This window comes from Azolla caroliniana, unplaced genomic scaffold (assembly GCF_043228905.1).
Source record: "Azolla caroliniana isolate FFs.n. ecotype wild unplaced genomic scaffold, voAzoCaro1.0.p SCAF_4, whole genome shotgun sequence".
Taxonomy (NCBI): domain Eukaryota; kingdom Viridiplantae; phylum Streptophyta; class Polypodiopsida; order Salviniales; family Salviniaceae; genus Azolla; species Azolla caroliniana.
In genome coordinates, this window is record NW_028230439.1 from 23,204,844 (window position 1) to 23,222,786 (window position 17,943).

The following is a 17,943-nucleotide window of genomic DNA, read 5'->3' on the forward strand; positions in this document are numbered from 1 at the left end:
ACTTGGATAACTTTGTTATAAAAGAGTTAGTTGGGAGAAGTAGAGTCAGCTAAAATGGGGTTTATTTCAGTTTTGTTGGAGTTAAGGGTCGTGTGAGTTTTTGTTTGATAGTTTTGGAGTTGTTCCTCTGAGTTGTATACGTTGATTCTACTGTGGATTCGGGTAAACTCTGTTGTATTCTATTTGCTAACTAATGCGTAGTGTTTTTTGAAAAAGAAGAAGAAGAAGTTCCATTTGGAGTAACCCAATAATATTTTCTAAAGTTCAATATATAAGAAAGTATCTAACCTTGAATGATTTCGTACCCTCATTCATTAGAGTTAATTCCAATGTGATAAAAGGATGAGTCAAAACAACATAGTCATGCCATTATAGGTGGAAAGATTAACTTCAACCACTAATATGTTAAACATTATTTGTAATAAAACAAACCTTCAAATAAGCTAAATCTTGTTACATCAACTAGAATATAAATCCCATTTGGTGTTTAATTACATGATAACAACCTATCAACACATACTTATGATATCACCATTAATGTAACTTCAATAAGAAGCAATCATTTGCAACTCATTGTAAAATTAAATCAAATGAAAAGTTCAATTCATATTGTAGTGGAGCAACATGAAATACATTAACCATTTTTTTTATCTTGGTAACAATCTATCTTATAGCAGGGCTTTAAAAACATAACTTAGTGCCAAACATCCTTGATTCTTTAGTTCCAAGATGTACAATGCACAACCTTCAAATATAACCACTTCAAACTTATTGTCAGGAATAGTACTGAGACAAAGAAGAAATTAGTACTAAGAGAGGAATATTAGTACTAAGAGGAATAGAGGGTGTAGAACACGAGAGATAGATAGATAGATAGATAGATAGATTATATTATCGTCTTCGGAGATCAAATATGACCTATGAGACCAAAAATATTACATTTCACGTGATACGTGTGAAAGTGAGTAGTGACTCTCGATGTTCAAGAACTTTACCAATGAATGTTGCAATCGAGAGTGCACATTGTGGTTGTGAGAGGAATTCATGCAAAGATTGGGCTCGATCGAAGAGATGTGGAAAGCATGGTCGAATATGATCAAAGGCAGAGCATTGTATCAAAGTGTGATACTCAGACTCGCGAACTTGTTTAGGGCAAAGTGTGCATAGCCGACCACTCTCATCACTTGTACCCCAACGCCCTGTTTCACATCGCAATGCATGTGAGCTAAGTCGCATGGAAGCAATGGTTCGAATGGCAGATAACGGTATGGGCTCTAACATGTATGGATGTGTACGATTTCCCCGTTCCGCAAAGAATATGGTTTTGTAGTTAGGTGCAACATGTGTAGTATAATGTGTGAAGCGTGAGCCTCCACATTTGTCCCATGTCATGATACATTGGCGTTGCAAAAATGCCTCATTTACAGAGGAATCTAATGATGCATCATGAAGCAAGTGTCTCGCATCCCATCTACCAAACCATTTTTCTATATCTTGCATCCAACCGGAACACAAAATTTTGCTTTTATGCGTCTTTTGGATCTTTTTGCTTGCTTCCCACGCAATTCTAGGAAGTCGATGTGAGGGACTTTTTTGAACCTTAAGCATGTATTCAACAACCCTTTCCATGGCCATGATCTCAATGGGAAGCGATCCCGTTTCAAGGAGGAGGAGGGTGTAGGGCGTTTGTTTCTTAACTTGTAGAAACTTGGTAAGAAAATGCTTTTGGACATTTTCAAACTCTTTCCACATAGACTTAGGGATGCTACCGCCCCATACTTCCACCCCATAGAGAAGAACTGGTGTCACCAAAGTGTCAAAAAGATATTTCTTGAGGACCCAACACTTAATATCTCCAAGATTGCATGTGTTCTCAAATGCATAGTATGCTCGTTTGCCCGCCTCTAAGCGGCGTGTAGCACATTCATTCCATCTATGATTTGAAGGAACTTCAAGGCCAAGATATTTGAAGCTTTCCACACATTCAAGTGGCTCATTGTTGTACATAATGCATGGTTTATCTCTTTTTTGGCTCTTCACAAGCATAATCTTTGTTTTAGAGCTATTGACACTTAATTTAGTATGCATGCAAAATTTTTCCAATGCCTTCATAAGCTTTTGTGCATCTCCTAAAGTATTTGCAAAAAGCACTACGTCATCTGCATATAGCAAAAGCATAATCACAACATTCCCAATGGCAACTTCTTCAACACATTCTTCCTTTGCAAACTTGGTAACCATTTCTTCCAATTCATCAATGCATAGACCAAATAGTGTTGGTGAGAGTGGGCATCCTTGCTTAACACCAATAGTGCTTTTGAAAAAATCTGAAAGTTTATCTTTCATGCGCACACAACATATAACCTTCTCATAAATTCGGGAAATTGCAAGCATATATTCACTTGGCACCTCAAGTTCTTCCATTCGCCTCCAAAGATGCTCACGAGGTACCATATCAAAAGCTTTCTTGAAGTCTACAAAGCAACAATATAAACCTTTACCTCTAAGGCGACTTTCCTCCATTAATACTCGAAGGGTGATAAGGTGATCAATGGTGCTATGGTGTTTCCGAAAGCCAGCTTGTCCATAAGCTCTCTTACCACTTTTTTCAGCCCATACACTTATCTTTGATTCCATTATACATCCAAATAGTTTTGCCATTAATGAGCCAACCATGATGGTTCGATAATTGTTTACATTATTTATATCTCCACCTTTATGTAAAGGTTTGATCCAATTTGTAGTCCAATCGTACGGCATACCATGTTGCAATGCATCATTAAACATATCGCTTATCCATATATGTGCTTCCTTTCCCGTCCATTTGAGCATTTCAGCCTTTATACATTGAAGATCGCTTGCCTTTCGAGAGGCCAATTTCTTAAGTCCTATGCATATATCTTCAATTGTAAAGAAGGAAGGCATATGTGAAAGAGAACCATAACACATCATCTTTCCGGCAAGAGATAACTCATATAAATTCTTACAATGCATAGACAAGTCGTGAAGAGTTAAATCACCATAACTCTCAACACGTTTTCCCTTTAGATTTCCCCAAAATTTAGCACATGCAGAGAGAGAGAGAGAGAGAGAGAGAGAGAGAGAGAGAAAGAAAGATATATTAACGTCTTCTAAGGCCAAATTTGGCCCATGAGACAATTGGTTTACAACAAAAATGAGTGTTTATACAATCATCAAAACTAAAATAAAAGAAAATAGCTTAAGCCAAGAGAGTTCTAGTAGTGTATAAAACTTTGCACTAACCCTAATCTCATTTCCACCCAAGTCTCTCAAAAAGAAGTGGGAGGTCAAAAGTTTTTGGTGTGGGTGTGACCCATGGTCCTGATGCATAGAGTGCCCTAGCCATGGCTTCTAGGCGGTGTAATTCACGTTCCCTTATTTTCTCTATTGCTTCTACATCTCGTCGAGTTGCTTTGAAACCCGGCATCCAAGGGCGTTTGGTTCTTCTTTGATTTTCTGCTTCGTCAAGGAAAAGCTCGAGTGGTGCAGGTGTGTCGACATTCATTGTCTCCCCCTGTTCCTGAAAAACTTCATTTGTTACATGTTGGTAAACATTAGCAACATTATTATCAACGTTTTGTAACTTATTCTCTCTGTGTTGTTTCAATTCTAAGATATATCTACCTAATTTCTTTATATCTAGTGTATCTAATAGTTTAGGGAGGGTGGGAGAGAGAGAGATCGAGGGAGAGAAAATGATGATGACAACGATATATTATGTGAGAAGAATATGCAAGGAAGGCTAGGAGGCTTAAGACTGGCATTGAACCGATTTGGTTCGAAATAATGCCTTGTGCCTCCTTTTATAGTGTTCTCAGGAGTAGTCTTGAAGCTTCTAGAATGTTCTAGAGAAATTTGGAATATACATTAATTTTCTATAGTAAAATTTAAATAAAAATACTATCCTACATATTACAATAGATAGTATAATGGTCAAGAGCTCGACCCATGTAACATAAGGTCATGGGTTCGAGTCTTACCATATCATGACATTATCCCCCTTTTAAAACAACGAGTGTCACGAGTCGTTTTGGATTGAGGACCCGGTTTATCAAGAAGAGCACGGGCATTGGCCACATTCTCTATTGGTTCCCAAGTACGCTCGTTGGGACTATATCCTAGCCAATCGACTAAGTAGTAGAGCTTGTTGCGAACAATCTTGGAATCGAGGATGGCGGCAACCTCGTACTCAGGTCCATCTTCAAGTTCGATCTGGGGTGGAGGTTGTGGAATACATCCTGGATTGGTGTTGTCTTGATAGGGTTCGAGGAGAGAACTATGAAACACCAGATGTATGCGAAGTTGCGGGGGTAGATCGAGACAAAAAGCGACATCATTAATCTTTCCGATAATACAGAAAGGACCTAATCGCCGATAATCCAACTTCTCGCATGGGTGAGTAGTCTTGATGTGTCGTCATAGTAGCCATACCCGATCTCCAATGTTAAAACTGGATGGAAGCCAATGACGATCCGCCTAAACCTTGTGTGTTTGTTGAGCTTGTTATAAATGAGTAGATAAATCTGCTTGTATCTTGCATAATTGCTCCAAACGATCCTCTACACAAGTATTTGTGGGTAACTCTAGGGTTTCAAATCCATACCATCGGGGGTGACAACCCGTATAAGCATAAAATGGCGTAACTTTAGTCGATGAGTGGACAAAGTTATTATAGGCAAATTCGGCGAAGTGGAGAATATCCGCATAGTCATCCTTGTTACGGGCATGACCATATAATATCCCGTGGTGAGAATTTACCGTAGTATTCTATACACGTGGATAAGTGTGAGGGTTAAACGAGAGTGTAAAGAGGGGGGAGTATGTTACGGGCATGACCATATAATATCCCGTGGTGAGAATTTACCGTAGTATTCTATACACGTGGATAAGTGTGAGGGTTAAATGAGAGTGTAAAGAAGGGGAGGATTACTTTTAATCCTCGGGATTGAGACAACCCATTAGGTCAACTGTGAACTTGCCTGGGGGCCTTGGGTATCGCTATAAATAAGAGGCCTAGCTACCCTCATTTGATCATTTTTTGACTACATCGAGACTCTGCTCGTGTGGTGGGTCAACTCTTGTAGCGAGCGCGCCAGCACCAGGTATGACTCGACGCCACGGCGGTGGTATGGGACGCCGATCGAGGCTCGAGTCCGTCTTGATCCCTTCGCTCGGGGGTGGTCGGGTGGATCGGCACCCTTCTTTCTCTTTCTCCTTTCTATCTTTCATTTCTTTATCCTTATCTTAAGCTTACTTTAGTACCTAGATCTATAATATTTGGTATCAGATTTTTGTACTAATGTTTCTTTGTTTTTCATTTGTCTTTTGATTGATGCTGATCGATCGTTGTGCAGTTGGCCTTGATCTAGACAACGATCAACAAAGAACTTCGGTAACTCTTTCCATAATTTTTCTTTCTATTCTCTCTTCTCCCATCTAATCATGTGTATAGTTTATATGTAATTTTTTTCATTAAGTCAATGATGTTGTAGTGGTCTTTAATTGATTATCTAAAACGTTTACATATGTGCACGAGGTCAATACCTCGTTTGACATATTAATAATATGTGATGAGTGTCGTATGCATACGAGGTTAATACCTCAATTACGTATTACGTTCACGAACATATGTTACGTTTGCGTATGAGTTTAATACCTTGATTTGTTGTAAACGATATGCGTTTGGTCTCGTATGCGTAAGAGGTCAATACCTCCATTGCGTATTACGATGATCTCTTATTTGTGGATGTTTCGTGTGCGTAGAGGTATCTACCTCGATTACGTATCTCGATCACATCATTTGTGGCTATTTAATATAACGATATGTTTAATATAGGCATATGTGGTCACATATATACGTATTTGATCGTATATATGTGATAAGTAAACATATGTGTATATTCGTTATTACGTGATTATGTCGAAAGTTGTCATGGTTGGGAAAAGGATGTTGGTGGCCGTCCTCACATTTTTGTGAGAATGGCGTTGTCACCATCCCTTTTTCAACAATTTTTTATTGTTGATAACCCCGTTGATGACCTCGATTTCGTTACGTAAAGAAACGCCAATAGCCATAATGATGTTGAGTACGTAGGGCTTGACCCACTTCAAGTGAGGTCGCTCCAATGACGCACGTATCCAACATCCCCCCCTCGTTACATGGATACGATGCCACCATGAGCTCGTTCTTACGAGAGGCATTCGTAATGACGTGTCCATGTGATGGCCCACGTGAGCCTACTACGAAACAAGGGCTCATTTGGCTTGACCATTAGGTTGCACTTTGGCGTATGCCATCGTAATTATGAGACTTGAGGTTAGGTAACGTACCAACATAGTTTTGGTAAATGAGGGCGAAATAAGGACCCTTGACATATATGTTCTTTTAAAAAAACATATATGATCAATTGCCTCGCTAATCTCTTATACGCATCAAACATTAAGCATTCGAGAAGAGCAACTTACTTGGTTGGCTCAAGTGTTTAATGTATTTGTTCTCGAGGTCTCGAGTTCAAATATGACCAAGACCATACAACATCCTTGATACATATGACTATAACACATGTTTAGACTTAAGGTCTAAGTGCACCTCGGGGTCCTCGTAATAGGACTTAAAGAGCCGAAACCACTTATGTGGGCACCGAAACATAGTTTATTGTTAACATTTTTTTCGTGTATAAACTATTCATGACGCAAACATACATGGTTGAGCCTCGGGGAGCCACCATGAAAAAATCGATATAGAGATCAGGGAAAGACATTTATTTGTCACCCCCATGGTTTTTAAAACACCTTTGTGTTACCATAGTAACCTGATCTTGAACCTCATCTCATACGTCTAGAGGGGTATTGACGTGAGATAATGATATCGATTAATGCTCGCCCATGATATGTTTACATCACGACATGATGTTATGACTATATCTCTGACCTTATCCTATTTCTTTTCCAGAAATAATCTTTAATGGCTCAAATTAACGACCCGATGTCATCCGCTCAAGCGGAAGGAACTCAAGGGAATCCTCCTGGACAAATGTCCACTGACATGTATTTGGCACAAATAACCCAATACCTTAGTTTCACCACTCAACAGATGACCGAACTTCGGCAATCTCAGAGTGCTCTTGAGGCACGTGTCATTAGTCTACAACGTGAGACTAATAGACCTGATGAGCGACAAGGTGAACCATCATTTGTCGTTAAGCCATTTACGGGAGACAAAAAGGAAAGAACCGAAGAAGCAATCTGCACATGGCTGGGACGATGGGAGTCTCATTTTGAGCTCTATCCCACGCCAGATAGTACGAAGATTGCATATGTCGGCCGAGAACTCGGGGGTAAGGCCGCCGCCTGGTGGCGTGGCCTCCGTACTATGGGGAAATTGCCCGATACCTGGACAGATTTTGTCATGGTTTTTAAGGGCCAATTTCTGCAACCTCCCTCTCGAACCGAGGCAGCACAAGCTTTAATGAACCTCTCTAGCAGGAAATTTTCCTCGCTAGAAAACTATGTTCACCATGCTAGAACCCAAATCCAAAAATTGGGTCTAGAAGGGGACAATTGGTTGATAACTTGTTTTGTCAATGGCATCCCCAATTCGGACTATCACTGGATAGTGCACGATAAGGATCCAAAATCCTTCGAAGAGGCCGTTGAAATAGTTCTTCGCTATCAACGCACTTCGAAGAAGGACCATAACAAACCCAACGAAGCGCCCGGGACTAAGCAGTCGCAATTTGTTGGGAAACGCAAGACACCCAACGAATTCCTGGATCGCGATTGTAAGCGACAACATCCTTTTTGTGTATTCTGCAAAAAGAAGGGTCATACAAAAGATCAATGTTGAAAGCTCCAACGGAAAGAGCACGACAACAAAGCTAAAGTTGCAGACCATAAAGGTCAGATTCCTAATGTCCTTCAGGTCTATACACATCATTTAAGTAATTGTCAATGTTCTTTCTCTCACTATGTATTGGGTCCCAATGATTTAATACGTGCAAACGGGTATATCAATGGATCTCCCGTACAATTTTTATTTGATTTGGGAAGCTCACACAATTTTGTGAATGATCGTTTGGTTCAGATATGGGGAATCCAACCCACCGTAAGTGATCACACCTACATGGTGCACTTGGCTGATGGAAGAGTACAATACATCAACGGGGCGATTCATTCATTAGGAATTTCTATTGATACTTATATAGAGGAAGTAGACTTCCATGTAATGAATCTTTGTACCACCGATGTAATACTGGGTTATCCCTGGTTTTATAATAAAAACTCTTCTTTTTGGGTTCGTCATTCCATTTCTTTTGTACTGAACGATTGTACGCATTTTATTCAATGTGTAAAAAAACAATCCCTCTCGATTGTTTCCTCGTGTCCATCAATATCTGAGTTGTCTTGTTCTACGTTATTTTATTGTGTACTTGATCCGGACATTCACGTTTACAATATCGATAATGTCCCGATTCAATTAACATATTTTGAACAACAACTTGATGAAATCTTAAATGATTTTCATGATGTTTTTCCAAGTGAACTACCTGATGGGTTACCTCCTAAACGTAATATAGACCATCGTATAGATATTGTAGCTGGTGTTGCACTAATAAGTATACCTCCGTATCGCTTAAGTCGATCCGAAGAAGATGAGGTATCTAAGCAACTCAAGGACTATTTACGAATGGGTTATATATGTTATAGTAAATCTCCATGGGGTGCACCAGTTCTCTTGGTTAAAAAGAAAGAGGGCACATGGCGTATGTGTATTAATTACCGACGCTTGAATAAAGTGACGATCAAGAATTCGTATCCATTGCCCCGGGCTGACGATCTAATTGACCGTCTCCAGGGAGCTCGGTATTTTACGAAACTTGATCTCCGTATTGGCTACCATCAAATAAGAATAAGTGAGGACGATGTTCCTAAAACGGCATTTCGTACGCGCTATGGCCATTACGAGTTTTTGGTTATGCCTTTTGGTTTGACCAATGCTCCGGCTACTTTTCAACAACAAATGAATGACATTTTCCGAGAACAACTTGGAAAATTTGTCGTTATTTTCTTGGATGATATTTTAGTTTATAGCCGTACATTACAAGAACATGCTAGACATGTCCACTTTGTTTTACAAACATTGCGTGACAAACAATTTTATGCGAAGATCTCAAAATGTGAGTTCTTCAAGAAATCAATTACTTATCTAGGACATCTCATAACCAGACGAGGAGTTGAAATTGATCCTTCTCGCATTGAGAAAATCAAGCTTTCGCCCACTCTTCGGAATATTCGAGAAGTTCGATCATTCCTTGGTTTTGTGGGGTTTTTGCGAAAGTCTCTTCGTAATTACTCCCAATTGACGACGCTGTTTACTGATCTTTTAAAAGGTCAAACGCGTAAGTCTACAAAACCTATTGTGTGGAATGCTACACTAGACCTTGCCTTTAAGGAACTCAAGGACCTGGTTTGCAAGGCTCCTTCACTTCTTTTACCTGATCCGTCAAAACCTTTTGAGGTTGAAACCGATGCAAGCGATTATGCTATAGGTGTTGTCTTGTATCAAGATGGTAAACCAATAGCATTCGAGAGTAAGAAACTTGATTCTGCTCAATGTCGGTATACCGTTCAAGAAAAGGAATTATTTGCAGTTATACATGCGCTCAAAACATGGCGCCATTATCTTTATGGAAATCACTTTGTGGTAACTACGAACCACGAGTCCTTGAAATATTTTTGTGACCAACAAGATTTGAAAGGTCGTAAGGCACGATGGGCTGATCTCATCCAGGACTTTGATTTTTCCATACGATATCGTAAAGGTTCCATGAACACTGTCGTTGATGCACTAAGTCGCATCCGTGAAGTTAACATGCTTAGCTTCACTGAAATATCATCAGATCTTTATGATCACCTTCGAGGAAAGTATCCTGATGACAGTTATTTCGCAAAATACTGGGCAAGAGTTGAGTCTGGAACAGACACCACCACATCCTCGAAGGAATACTTCCACATTGCTAACGGTTTGCTCTACCGTAATGGGAAGGTTTGTGTTCCAGATTTACCTGAGGTCAAAAAGAGGATTCTTTTTGAATGCCATGATGCACCCTCAGCAGGGCACCCTGGAATACATCGTACACTCATTCTCATCTCCACTCAATTTTATTGGCCTAAGATGCATCCTGACATACATAGCTATGTGACTAAATGTCACCAGTGTCAGGTTAACAAAGCCGAGCGACTTAAAGCCGCAGGACTTCTACATCCCTTGGACATTCCCAATAATAAGTGGGAAAGTATATCCATGGATTTTATTGTTAGCCTTCCTCGCACCAAAAAAGGTCATGATGCCATCTAGGTTGTCGTTGATCGACTAACTAAAATGGCCAGATTTATTGCTACTAAAACCACGGTAACAGCTCCTGAATTGGCTTACCAATTCGTTGACGAATTGTTTCGTTTTTATGGGTTACCGATGGATATCGTGAGTGATCGAGATCCAAAGTTTACTAGTGACTTCTGGACACAAGTCTTTAAGAAGTTAGAAACTACGTTGAGCATGAGCTCCATGGATCATCCTCAATCCGATGGACAGACAGAACGAGTAAATCAAATTATTGAGGACATGCTTCGAGCATACGTTGGTGCAAAACCAACAAAATGGGAACGTTATCTCCCAATTTTGGAGTTTGCTTATAACAGCTCCAAGCATACGTCGACGGGATATAGTCCTTTTATGTTGATGTATGGTTTTCAGCCATGAGCCCCGATTGATGTTAATATACATCATGATGAGTTGCGAAGTACGCAAAACTTTCTTCGGGATATGCAAGATATGTTGCATATTGCACGAGATAATATAAAAATAGCTCAAGATAGAGCGTGTTTTTATGCCGATCATCACAGGCAACCTCGTGTATTCAACCCTGGACAGAAGGTATTTTTACGTTGTCGTGAAGAAAACCGTCCATAAACGGAATCGGCGCACCAAGGCGTGGGAACCGGTTCTTCACGTGTGCACGCTCCAAGTTGTACATAGAAGCGAATTAGGAGGATAATCGGCAGGAACGGGCCCTAACACAAGTGGAGACAAAGACCGCGCGAACAGTCTTTTCGGTCGCGCGCGCGAGCTAAGGAACTGTACGAGTCGGCGGCGTAACTACGCGGATGCGTGAAGAACGGAGCGGATCCCTGTTCGAAAGGGACAGGGAATAAAGCTGACATGACGGCCTGCTCGTCGGCCTATATAAGGAGCAGGAAAGAGCTATTGCAGGCATCTCGCGCAGAGAGGACGAAGTGCTGTCGGACCGTTTCTGGACGCTTCTCTCTCTGTTTCCTTCCTTCTTGAGCTCCATAGCTTTCTGTGCAGGGTCCCGAGGAGGCTCGCGCTGTTTCGAGGAATGCCCGAGTGCTTCCGGCAGCACCTCCGACCTGCTACCCCTTTATGCGTCGAAGCGAACAAGCATCGGCATCTGTTCGCCGGCCTGTTCGGTTGTAACCAACTTGTGCCCCATCGAGGGTTGTAGTCGTGTTAGCCATTTTTCTTAATATACATATTTAGTCATTCGCATCTGTCTGTGTCGGTGTCTGTTCGCGTTCCCCGTGCTGAAGGGTCGTGTCCCTGTGTATCCCCGGTCCTGCGTAGCCGGTTCTCTCTCTTTCTCCTCCCTCGCTTGCTCTTTGGTTCGAGACCCCCGTGGTCCCGCCTCGTTTCCACACGCACTTGCGTAATATCTTGACATCTTTGGTGAACCCGACGTGAAGGAGGCGGCAGAAGAGCAGAAGATGAGGGGGTCGGATCTTGCAGAGGCCATGGCTTCGGCCGTGGATCGGATTGTAAACGCGCGCGAGGGCACCAGAGCCCTCGACAGAGCTATTGAGGCGGTCGTCGGCACGATCGGCCGGTTCGATGGGAAGGATGCCACGAAGTATTTGGCGTCCTACGGTGCAGAGATGCTGATGCGGGACATTCCGGAAGAAAGGCGTCTTGCCGGATTTCCCCGAGTGGCGATGCCGAGCATCCATGCGGAGGTGCTCGAGGTGCGGGCGGAGAGCCGTACCTGGGAGGAGTTCGAAGGTCGGCTCCTAGAGAAATACGGGCTGGACGACGCGCTCCGGCTTTCGAGGCGAAGGTTCATGGAATGGGTGGAGTCCCCGGGGAAGGGAAGAAACGCGTCGGCACTCCTCCGGGAGTTCGAGGAAAACTTTGCGCGCCTTTCGGCGCTCGACCGAACCATCCTGGACACGAGCCGGGTCTTGCTGTTTGTCAAGTCGGTCGACGAGCGGGATCGGGAGCAAGTGGGCCTCTTGCTGGAAACCGAAGACGGGCTCACTACCGACTGGGCGGCTGTCAAGAAAGTCTGTGGCCGTTTCGACAAACGGCGAGAATGGGCGGATAACGGGGCAACCGGGTCGGGCTCGGTCGCAGCAAGGAAGCTCGAACCAGCGCCACAAGTGCGAAAGGAAGAGACCCGAGAGTGGTTGGAAACCGGTTCGGCTTCGACCGGCGTAGTCAGAGGCTCAACCGGAGGAGCGGCGCTGGAGGAATTGACGAGGGCGATAAAGGACCTCCAAATCGCGCAAGCCCGAAGGGAAGGTGGCGAACCGGCTCGTGACCGACGGCCGGCGGCAGGAAACAGGTGCATGTGGTGCGATGAAGTCGGCCACATTCGGAAGGACTGCGGCGACTTCGCGGAGGCGCTGAGGAACAAGGTGGTGTACCTGTGGGAAGGACGGGTGCATGCCAGCGACACCCGAAGGGCCCTGAGCCGAAACGACGGGCGAGGTGGTATGAAAAGGTTGATGGAAGAGGCGGCGGCCCGACACGCGGAAACCGTCCACTACTCGGCGTCGGCCGGCATTCGAGTCGGGGGCGGCGAGGCCTGAAGGGAAAGCAAAGCCGGATTCTGGCCGACGATGCTGGAAGGCCTTGCCGGTGCAAGGCTTAAAAGGGAGGAATCAGACCGTGCGGAGAAACGGGTGCGGGAGATGACCGGGTGGAGCGACCCGGTCGAGGAAAAGACGGGCTTCGTGGAAGCCGCTTGCCAGAACTACGAGGCTCTGGTAGAAGAGAAGCGGGTGGGGAAACCCGGGACGACCGGGCCCTCACAACGATACGAGACCCGGTCCGGGCCACGACGGGACGAAGCCGGCGGGGCCGGTACGCAAGATAAACCCCAGAAGGGCGGGTACCGTCTGGGGACGGAGATAGAAAGGACCACGGACTTACGAAAGGTCCTGGAGGAACGGATCCTCGACAGCAAGGTGGAGTTGTCGTTACGAGAGGTGCTGGGAATCGCCAAGAAGGAGTTCCACGACTCCATCGTGGACTTGGTGAAGCGGAAGAGGCTGTCAACGGAGACAGAACCGGAAAGACCGGTGGAAGTGCGGACGACGCACCTAGACGACATGGCGCTGGGAGACGAGTGGGCGGAAAGCCACTATTCGAGACCACACTGGGCCCGAGCGACCACGGAAACCCCGGTGAAGATCGGCGATGTCCAGGAACTGGTGATAGCTTTGGTGGACCACGGATCGGAGATCAATTTGATGTCCATGGACTTCTATAAGAAGGGCAAATGGCCGATCAACACCAAGCACGGGTGGAAAATAAGGGCAGCAACGCGCGCCACCGAGGAACTGCACGGGGCCTGTCCGAATGTGCGAGTCAAGATCGGCGACGTCGAGATTGACCAGCACTTCTTCGTGCAGGAGACGTCTTCGCATCCGGTCATACTGGGAGAGCCGTACATCACGGTGGCATGAATGGAGACCAAGGTGCTGGACAATGGTTCGGCCTACGCGAGGGTCAAAAGCCAAGACGGGCGCCATTCGGTCCAGTTTCTGACGGTACGGCCGAACCACGAACGTAACCGCGACTCCCTCGGTTCCGAAAACCGAGAGGATTTTTAGAGAGGACTGCCAAGGCGTGGGGCCGCGACAGTCCGGATGCTCCGGGAAAACCCCACATCTGTACGATAAAACCGTGTACAATAGGTAGGAAATTTTGCTTCTCCGACAGCGGAGCATGTACGATGGTCGGCATCGCCGGCCGAGAGAAAACAAAGACGGAGGGGAGACTTCGGGCGTGCAGAGTTCTCGGCCCTGACGAAGAAATCGACGGAGCCGTGGAGGCAGTCTCCTTCGACGACACCTTGGGAATGCTGGGGAAGGTAGTCGAAGAAGACCTTAACGAAGACCGGACGATACCGGTATGTTCCGAAGAAATGTACGAAGTCATCGCGGACTTCGGTCGAGGGCTCGATTCGGAACGGACGGCCCGAGTTAGCACCAAGTACAAGACTGTGGACCGGAAGGTGAGGCCAGTTGCGGCGCCCTTACCGGAGGGCAGCGAATCCCGAATCAAAGGGGTTGCATCGGACCCCAGCTTACGAGATCCGGCCTGCATAGGACACTCCTTCACCAACGAGACGCTCTGCGAGCTGAAGATCGGTGGGGGCGGGTTCCTACTGCCAGTGGAGGAAGACCGGTTTCGGAGAATGCTCGGAAGGCACGGGAAAGCCTTCGCATTCTCACCGGAGGAAATCGGGTGCGTAGACCCGACGATCGTAGAGCCAATGGTGATATTCACGGTACCGCATGTACCGTGGAATCTCAAGCCAATTCCGGTTCCGAGAGCTCACATCCCGAAGTTGATGGAACTGTTGAAGCAGAAAGTTGATATGGGCATTCTCGAGCCGTCGAGCGCCCCATATTCAAACCGATGGTTTACCGTACCAAAGAAAAACGGATCGTTGCGCTTCATTCAGGACCTGCAGCCGGTCAACAGAGTGACCATTCGGAACGCAGGGATCGGACCGACCATAGATGAGTTCGCGGAGGCCTTCGCCGGAAGGTCGATTTACTCGGTCGGTGATCTATACTCAGGGTACGACCAGTTCTAGCTAGCCGTGGAGAGCAGAGACATTACGACGATGCGAACTCCCCTCGGCCTAGTGCGGATGTGTACGCTGCCGCAAGGAGGGACCAACTCGGTGGCCCACATGGTGAATGCAATGAACAAGGTGCTGAGGGACTGCATCCCGGACATCACCATGCCGTTTCTAGACGACATCCCGATCAAGGGATGCCCGGTAGAAGAAAAGGACGAGACGATCGGGCCGGACGGATGCCGACGATTCGTGATGACGCACATCGACGACTGCGAGAAGGTGCTGCAAAGGCTAGAGGATGCGAGGCTCACCTTCTCGGGGGAGAAGTCAGCCTTCGGGCAGTCGGAAATCATGGTGGTCGGACATTTATGTGGACCATATGGCCGGAAACCGTCTCCGGCAAAGGTAGAAGCCATCTCCGCGATGAAGCCTGATTGCAGCTCGGTCACGGAAGTACGAAGATTCTTGGGAGCGTGCGCCTTCTACCACATATGGATCCCGCATTACGCGCACGTCGCGGAGCCGCTGTACGGATTATTGAAGAAAGGGCGAAGATTCGAATGGCTAGACAAGCACACGGAGTCGGTCCGGAAGCTGAAGGAGGCTCTTTCGGCAGCACCGGCGCTCCGAAAGGCCGTCTACAGGAAGGGCACCCCAGTGTACATAACGGTTGACACGAGTCCCACCGGAATCGGGTGGGTGGTCAACCAAGAAGACGAGGACGGCAATCGGTTTCCGATCCGATTCGGCGCGAAGGTCCTCAGTGAGCGGCAGCGAGGATACGCCCAGGTTAAACGCGAACTCTGGGGTATCGTTTCGGCGGTGAAGGCCGACAAGGACTATCTGATCGGGACAGAGGTAATCATAGAGACGGATTGCATGCTGATTCTCGGCATGGTTTCCGGATGCGCGACGCCGGACCTGGCAATGCTCAGGTGGATAGCGTACATCAAGTCCCTGGACCCGGAAATACGACACATTTCCGGGAAAGACAACGCCATGGCCGACATGCTTTCGAGGGCGAGGTTCGATGACGAGGGCGGCATGGTTTCGGAGGACGAAGAGGTCGGCGTGGACTTCTTCGAGGCAGCATACGTAACATCCGACGGGACGAGCACTCCGGCGCTTAACGACTTCGACGCGAGCAAGTACGACGGGGAGTGGTTGCAGATCGGCGGGTTCTTGAGGACAATGGCGCCGGATGCGTCATGGACGAAAGACGAGGCCAACCGGATCCGGAAGAAAGCGTACCGGTTCTTTCTCCGGGATGGCTATCTATGGAAGCACCCGAAGAAGAGGGACGGCGCTCCGCTCCGGGTGGTGGCGATGAAGGAAGAATAGGAGGAGCTGCTGACGGCCTACCACGACAGCCCTTGGGCCGGACACCGTGGAACTTGGGCCACGTTCGAGAAGATAAAGGAGAAGTACTGGTGGCCGGGACTGTACCGGGACGTGCATCGATTCGTGACAACTTGTGAGAGCTGTCAGATGCACTCCGTGGTCCGACACCGGGACGAGCTTCACCCTACGCACCCTCCGACCATCCACTTCAAATGGATGGTAGATCTGGTGACTATGCCAATGGGGGTAGGACAGATGAGGTACCTGGTCCTAGCGCGGGAGGATCTGACGAACCAGGTGGAAGGCCGGGCCCTTCCGAACAAAACGACCGCGGCCGTATGTCGGTTCCTAATCGAGGACGTGATATGCCGGTACGGGTGCGTCGGGAAGATCGTGGCTGACCGAGGGGAGTTGGACGCCGAAGAAGCCGCGGAGCTGTTCGACCGGCTGGGAGTCAAGCTCTCGCTCACCACTGCGTACAATCCGGAGGCGAATGGAAAGGTGGAGCGCGGACACGGGCCGATCGTCAAGGCGTTGGTTCGGGCATGCGGAGGCCGAGTCGGTAACTGGCCGCGGCTGCTACCTTATGCTTTGTGGGCAGACCGGACCACGCACAGTTCGGTAACCGGGTACATGCCGACGGAGCTCATGTTCGGCCAGAAGCCGATCATGTCGATGGAACGGTCGATCTCCTCGTGGGCAACGGTCGACTGGAGGGACGAGATGAGCCGGGAGGAGTTGTTGGCCGCGCGTATACGACAGCTCGAGCGGAGACTGGAGGATGTGGAACTGGCTGCGGAGAAGCTCCGGGTGGCGAGGACAAAGAACAAAGCCAGGTTCGACCGAACGCACCGGCTCCGACCGAAGAAAATCGAAGAAGGTGACTGGGTGCTCGTCTACGACAGCAGCCTCGACAACCAGCACCGAGCTACACGGAAGTTCGCACGAAGGTGGTTCGGGCCTTACGTGGTATGGAGCGCCAATGACAACGGGACATATCACCTGGCGGAACTCGACGGCACGAGAATGGCGATACCGGTTGCAGGGAAGCGGATCAAAGCGTTCAAGAAGCGACACGACGACGAGCCAGACCCGGCTCTCCTAGTCAGCAATGACGAACGATCCGAAAACGAGGAAGAACCGATGGGCGAGGAATGAAGACGGGCCGGTTTTCTCCGTCCCAACTCTCTTGGCGCATACCAGAGGATGCGCGGTTAGGTGGGGGCGGATGTCGTGAAGAAAACCGTCCATAAACGGAATCGGCGCACCAAGGCGTGGGAACCGGTTCTTCACGCGTGCACGCTCCAAGTTGTACATAGAAGCGAATTAGGAGGATAATCGGCAGGAACGGGCCCTAACACAAGTGGAGACAAAGACCGCGCGAATAGTCTTTTCGGTCACGCGCGCGAGCTAAGGAACTGTACGAGTCGGCGGCGTAACTACGCGGATGCGTGAAGAACGGAGCGGATCCCTGTTCGAAAGGGACAGGGAATAAAGCTGACATGACGGCCTGCTCGTCGGCCTATATAAGGAGCAGGAAAGAGCTGTTGCAGGCATCTCGCGCAGAGAGGACGAAGTGCTGTCGGACCGTTTCTGGACGCTTCTCTCTCTGTTTCCTTCCTTCTTGAGCTCCATAGCTTTCTGTGCAGGGTCCCGAGGAGGCTCGCGCTGTTTCGAGGAACGCCTGAGT